The following is a 6,909-nucleotide window of genomic DNA, read 5'->3' as shown; positions in this document are numbered from 1 at the left end:
TTCCTGGATATCAACCATCTAAGTTTCAATAGTTCGATGGAAAGGGCAGTCCAAAACAACATGTGGCCCATTTCATCGAGACCTGCAATAATGTTGGAACCTATGGTGACCTGCTAGTCAAATAGTTTGTTCGGTCTTTGAAGGGCAACGTGTTATATTGATTGGCACACCGATCTTACACCAAGATCTATTGACAGTTGGGAATAACTTGAGCAAGAGTTTTTAAATCGTTTCTACAACACCCAATGAACCATTAGTATGTTGGAATTGACTAATACTCGCCAATGGAAGGATGAACCCATGGTCAATTTGTGAGAACTCGAAAAATTTTCACATTTTCTAAGCATTATTTTATTTCCTTGCCTACATTTTTATACTGTCCTTTAAAATATTAAAGTTTCTATGCATTTTTATAAGTAAGTACAGTTTTAAATCATTTTTCTAGTATAAGTTAGTATACGTTAAATTTGAAGTGCATTATAGACGTGGGACCCGCTAGTACGATAAAATTTTGGTGACTAAGTGATTTTTGTACTAAGTGATATTATTATACAGGGTGTTAGAGGATAATTAGAGGTTTGTTATATGATGTAACCATTGGAAGACAAAGGATTAGAGAAAACACTAGAAAGGCCAAGTGTCACTATATCATTGGAGGTTGGACTTCGACCTAATTTTCTTCACTTTACTAAAACAAATTTTGACCCAATATCCTCCATTTTCTTCTTCTTGGCCGGCTGTTTTGAGGAGCAAAACAAGAGGGAAAAACTCCATTTTCTACTTCACTTGCTAGCTTGGATCTTGTGTTTTAGCCAACCAAATTTGAAACTACTCCATACAAGTGATCATTAAGGAAGTTTAAAGGCTTTGGTGGAGTTATTTTGGAGGGGGGAAGACTAAGCTATCATCTTTCTTGAGGTTACAAGGTATATTTGGCTAGCAACTTTTCCCTACTTTCAATATGTGCAAACTAGTAGCTTATGGTTGAGATTTTGATAGTTTTATGCAATATTTCATGAGTTGAGGTGGTGATATGAAAATTTTCAGTTTTATGATTTATGCTCACATGTGAAGTGTAATGGTTGGCCATGATTTACTAATTTTGATATATGGAAAATCTTGTGTTTAGATGCTAGTTTACTTTGCCTAAAGAAATTTTTGGTTGGTGTGCACAAATTCCAGTTTAGGGTTTCCATTGGGTAGTAATCTGCCATGTTCTGACCAGTTTCATTCGGCCATGATGGAGGTCGAATTGGGCTTATCTCAAAACATAAAAGTTGTAGGAAATGATGTTTTATAGTTTCCTGTAAAATTTCAACTCAATGCGAACACTATAGCACATGAAATGATAAAAATACTCTTGACTGCCATAGGTAGAGTTTTGCGGACAGTTTTGACATTTAATCATTCTGGCTTCATTTTTCACTTTGATCCGTATTAAATCTGTGACAGCCCCACCTCCCCCTAAGGCTAATCAAAGGGTTCGGCGGACCGCCTGCCTAACTCTCGTCAGGACTCACTCACTAACATTAATTTCAGAGATAACATTAACTCCAAAGTAAGAACGAAACTCCCCAATAGATATTACAAGCCATCCAACTTCACAAAAACTCCATACTTATGTATACGACTAAGCGAAATGAAATGCAAGTAGTTCAATCACTTCTCTAAGTATAAATAGGATTGCAATTATTTAAAATAAAGACTACAACTTTGGAATTCCTTATTCTTTGGATAGCAAATCAATAACACTAAAATTCTTCAATATAACATCTACATGCTACTGATCATCCGAATATACAAACCAAAATATAGACCAAAAGATAAGAACTTGTAAACTAATACCATAATACAGTGTTGTCGAAATACAAGATTAAGATTTCCTATTACAACTAGCACTATTCTTGTCCTTGTCATTACCATACCCTGTTAAGGAAAACAAATAAAGGGATGAGCTAAAAACTCAGTGAAGTTCCAAGAGAACAACAAGCAATTAGGCATTTTAGCATTCACATGATAGCATGATCACATTTTTCCATAAAGAACATAACATCCAGACAACTCATTTAACTATGTACAGCCGATAACACATACATATAAAAAGATACAGTTTGTTCTCGAGAACAGGTTCTGTGACAACTTGTTTAGAATCTGTTGACACTCCGTCAACCATGGAATCATAACAAGTCCAGTACATCACCACTTAACTCCAACCTCCATCCACCAATCAACCCCCTACCGGGCCCGAACTCCAAACATAAACAGTGGTGGTAATGCTCGAGTATACCAATTAGTCGAGAAGATAACACTCCACTCGACAAAACAGTAGACCCAGGGTTCGTTATCTAATTGACCAGGCCCTTGCCGACTCGACTCGATTAACTAGCCTATGGGGTTTAGGATCCAGGCCGTTACTTTCAACTCATACGCATGAATCTTAGTTCACTTGTAAACAATTCAATTATAGTAGTAAAATAGGAATTCAGTCAAGTTAGGTCGAGTGTGATAAAGTACACACTCACCTATGTAATAACAAGTCAATTCAAGTAACAAGTCATATACAGGTCATATTTGCGCAACAAGTAGCATGGAACTTGCAGTTGGAACACTCACTAGTTCAAGCAAAAATAGCATCAAAAGTTTCCTCCTGGATTGCCCCCTTGGTCAGACAAGCCCTAAGAATAACCAAGTGAACAGAATTCATAATTTAGACTCGACTATGAGTCGTATACCTCTTCAAGTTAATTTAATTTTTTTTTTCAAAACCCAACATACACAGCCATATTTAGAATGCAAATCAAGGAAAAATTTAAGTATACTCTAGGGCAAAAACTCAAGTAGGGTTTTGAAGCGTATGAGAGCATTTTGGACTCAAGAAACATGAATAACCAACAAGTTCCTTATTCGCTTCATGGCGGGAAATTTTCAACAGCGAACCAATGAAAGAAACAGGGTTTTCTCAAGTCAAGTCAGCGAGGTTGTGTCCAAAAGACTTTCAAACTAAAGACGTTGAGGCTAAAAGGTAGCAAGGTGCAAAACTGCCCTCCAAATCAGAATTTTTTTCGCAGCCATGAAACAAGTACAATCATGAGGTTTTCACCTCCCAATTTTTATAGTTTTCACTCAAATTCACGTACAAAAGGCTCCTCCAAAGTTTGGAACAAGTTTTTGGCCAAAACCAATTACTAAAAGGTTAGAAAAACAACAATGTAATAGGCTGCACTCTCCATCGACAAACAAGCACAATTTTAGCCAGCAATTTCGAAGAAAATCCCAATGAAACCCTTCCAGTTCAACCAAAATACAATACATAAGCAAAGCTTAAAGGTTCGCTAAGCATATTAGGCAAGTACATCATCAAATCAGTCCAAAATCATGGTAGTAAGCTGCCCCAAAATTTGGACAGCATAACCCCTGTTTTATCCTATATTTCCTCTCCAGATTCAATATAAAATTTCATGGCCAAACCATCCAAATCAAGACCATAAATGATAGGCTATACAAGCTACTAGTTTCAGACCATAAAGCCACAAAAAATAGACAAGTATTTAGCTCACATATCTCCATACCAAGGCTGGTCATCAAGCAAAAGTTCAACTCCACAAGCTTAAATTTCCATAAGCAAACTAATGGAACATATGCAAGTTGGAAAAATTACATGACATGGCTAAAATATATAGTAAACATGATATTAGCATTTTAACACTCATTTTCATTTTCCTTAACTAAAATGGGAAATTTATTGCTTGGGACATGAAACATGTAAAAGTGAAGTTTTCACCTCTCAAAACCTTTCATTTTCTACTCCAATTCACTACTTATACCAAAGTTAATGTTTAATCACGTGTTTAGGACATTAACAAGTTGATTTCACCACACAAAACCAAGAATAAAGCTAAATAAAATCACTCTCTCTTTCGGTCAGCCTCAAGGAGAATTCCAGCCATGAAAACAGTGAAATAAATGGAGTTTAAACCACTTAAGGTCCATGGTTTTGGTTCATTTCCAACACATACTTGTAGTTTAAAGTCTTCTAGGGTGTTTTGAACAAATTGAGCTTAAAATCATCTTGAAAATTTAGCGATCAAAGCTAAAATTCCATCAAGCATTCTTTCTTTGGAAAAATCATAACTTAAGTTATAAATGTCGAAAACTCATACAAATTATCTCGTTTAAAACTAGACTTGAAATACTAACAATCTTTAACAGACATCTCAAGGAGATTTGGTTCATAAGTTAATCCAAATTGAGTCACAAGTTACCACAGCATCCCAATTTTTACTTGTTCAGGACCGATTTTTCAGTCAATTTTGCTGATTTTCTGGTGCATATATAAAACGAACCACAGCTCTAATTTTATACCATTGGAAAGATCTATGAGTCTAGTTTCAAACGCAATTGATGGTACTCAATTTCGATTTTTCTACACTAAGTTATGATCATTTTGCTAAAACTGCCTAGAGGTGACTGTCACCCGAAGTTCAAGCTTTCTTAGACAATTTTTCAGCCAAATCAATGAACATACAACTATGATTCAACCATATAAACATACCAACGTCTATATACATAGTTGTCATGATACAAAACATGAAATCTTAGCAAAACTTCACTCCAAATTCAAAGTACAACTGATATATCCAGCTTTATGCAATCAGTCAGTCCACGCTCATTAACTTAACAGATTTTCCAGCAAGGTTTCTTCACAAATCAAGTTTTATTTCTCCTGACGGTAAACAATACAATATGTGCAGGTCCTAGAAAGAGAAATAGGAGATATATACGGTACATTTAAATAAATTGCAGCAAGATTTCTTGGGAGAAAGGAACCAAACTTGTAGCTTCACTCCATTGGTTTCACAGGAGTTATTCAACTTTGTTGCTGCCAATTTTCTCACACGTAAGCCACCAATTTGCTACCAAAATCAGAGACAACATGCTATATATCATACTAAAAAAGAATTACAACACTTATAAGCATGAATTCCTAGTGGAAACTCCTCCAAAGGTCGAAATAAGAGGCTGTAAATTGAACTCATTTCGCCCTCGGTCAAAGCTGGAAATTTTCAGCATATAAATCAACTTCTAATGAGAGTACTTTCCCACAAAATTTCCATTTCCGTGGCTAGAACTAATATGCATCAATCATCTTAGTGTGTCTTGAGAAAAATGGAAAGTTTGGCTAGCAAGTTTACCTTAGATCTTGCAAGAATGGAAGCTGCAATGAAACTTATAGTTTCAACTTCTTTCCCCACGTTTTTTTTTTGAGCTAGAAATTTCTGCCTTTCTTCCCCAATTCTTGGCTAGGATGAGTTATAATTTTCTTGTTTCTTGATTGATGTTCAAGATTGAAGAAAAAGAAAAGAGGACTGGTTGGAGTTTCTTTGGGTTTCTCTCAGCTCTTCTCTCTCGGCTGCAAGGAGAAGGGGAAAGGAGCTCTCCCTCTCATTTCTCTCAGCTTTTCTCTCCTGGTTGGTGTAAAGAAAAAAACAGAGGACCAATCTTGTTTTTGTTTTCTTTCTCTCACTCGGTTGAACTAAAGATAAGAAACAAAAGGGAATAAATTTGGTCAACATTTGCATGCTACTTGGAATGGTCAAAAATGGAGGCAAGGAGCAAGATATTTTGTTGAGCAATATATCTTTCTCTCGGTTGGAAATGAAGACAAAACACACTAGTTTCTCTCAAAGCTCTCTACTTTCTTTGCTGGACAAATGAAAAAGATAGGTCTCTCAACTCTTCTCTCTCTCGGCCCCAACATGAAATGAAGAAAGGGGAAAATGGCTCTCGGTCAAGCTGAATAGAAACAAGAAAGAATGGAAGCTGTTTTGACTTGGTCAAAATTTGTGGCTGGTCATGCAATGAGCAAACTATCCCTCTCTTGATTCCTTGGTTAAATGAGCTGGAGTTTCTCTTGGTTCTTGGCCGGTGTTCATGTTTGAAAAAGGTAAGAGAGGTTCTCTATTTTTCCTTCTTCTTGTTTCTCGGTTTTAGGCAGCAGGGGAAGTGAATGGAACGCGGTTTGTTTTCCTTTCTTATTTGCTCTCGGTCAACTAAGAATGAAGGTACTATCTTTTATTCTTCCATTAGTTCCTCCACTAGATATTAGTAATGCTTGGACAGGTGTGAAGGCAAGTATCTTCCACGTTTTCTTTTCTTTCTTTTTTTTCTTTTCTTTTTTTTTTCTAATACCACAACATATTCTAATACTAACGTTTTATGGTGTAAATGATATAATCCTCCTAAGATATATATCGACTCACTTATTTATTAAAGGGACAATTTAGACCTATAATCATTCAATAACAAAAAGAAAATAAAGTGGGACATGCACTAAATTTTAAATAACACATGAAAATTTTCTTACGTTCATCTAATAGATTCTCACACATTTAGCTTTAAGAAAAACTTATTAGACATGTACTTATTGAGCTATATAGTATATGTTACGTGTCTAGTAATATTTGCAAATGACATAAATTACGATATGCATGCCATATATTTATTTAATTCATAAAATATTTCTACGCTATTCTAGGATATTTTCTAAATTTTCAATTTTATAGGGATTCAATTATGCATTTAATTTAACCGTTTATTCGTTATATATAATATTTCCAATATCAAAATAAATAAAATGAAATAAATTCAGGGCATACACATAGTTTTCTCGGGTTCTCACAAAATCAGCAGTTGGCCAAAACACAAAAGTTGTAGTTTTATGTTTTAGCTTTCCAATGCTTCAGAAAACGCCTCAATCAAACTTGTGTAGTCTGAGTTAGTGTCATTTGAACCCAGTGCTGTTATCCAGCCTAACAGTGAAATTCTGGTTCTGTAATCTGTAAATTCGACCTGGATAAATTGTGAACCGGGCTGAGTTGTCTTCATGAAAGTTGTAGCCCTTTGTCTTAG

The 6,909-nt window shown here is 35.4% G+C and overlaps 1 long non-coding RNA gene across 1 annotated transcript; it reads right to left on the bottom strand.

Moving 5' to 3' along the window:
• Positions 1–1,640: 1,640 nt before the first annotated feature.
• Positions 1,641–5,574, bottom strand: LOC140011422 (uncharacterized). Its single transcript, XR_011818580.1, has 2 exons — positions 5,193–5,574; positions 1,641–1,926 (listed from the first exon to the last, which is right to left on the bottom strand). It is a non-coding gene; the product is annotated as an uncharacterized lncRNA (long non-coding RNA).
• Between the last annotated feature and the right edge of the window lie 1,335 nt (positions 5,575–6,909).

Source organism: Coffea arabica, chromosome 7e (genome assembly GCF_036785885.1).
Source record: "Coffea arabica cultivar ET-39 chromosome 7e, Coffea Arabica ET-39 HiFi, whole genome shotgun sequence".
NCBI lineage: Eukaryota > Viridiplantae > Streptophyta > Magnoliopsida > Gentianales > Rubiaceae > Coffea > Coffea arabica.
Note: the sequence above shows the minus strand (reverse complement) of the source record. Positions and strands in the feature narration are given on the sequence as shown.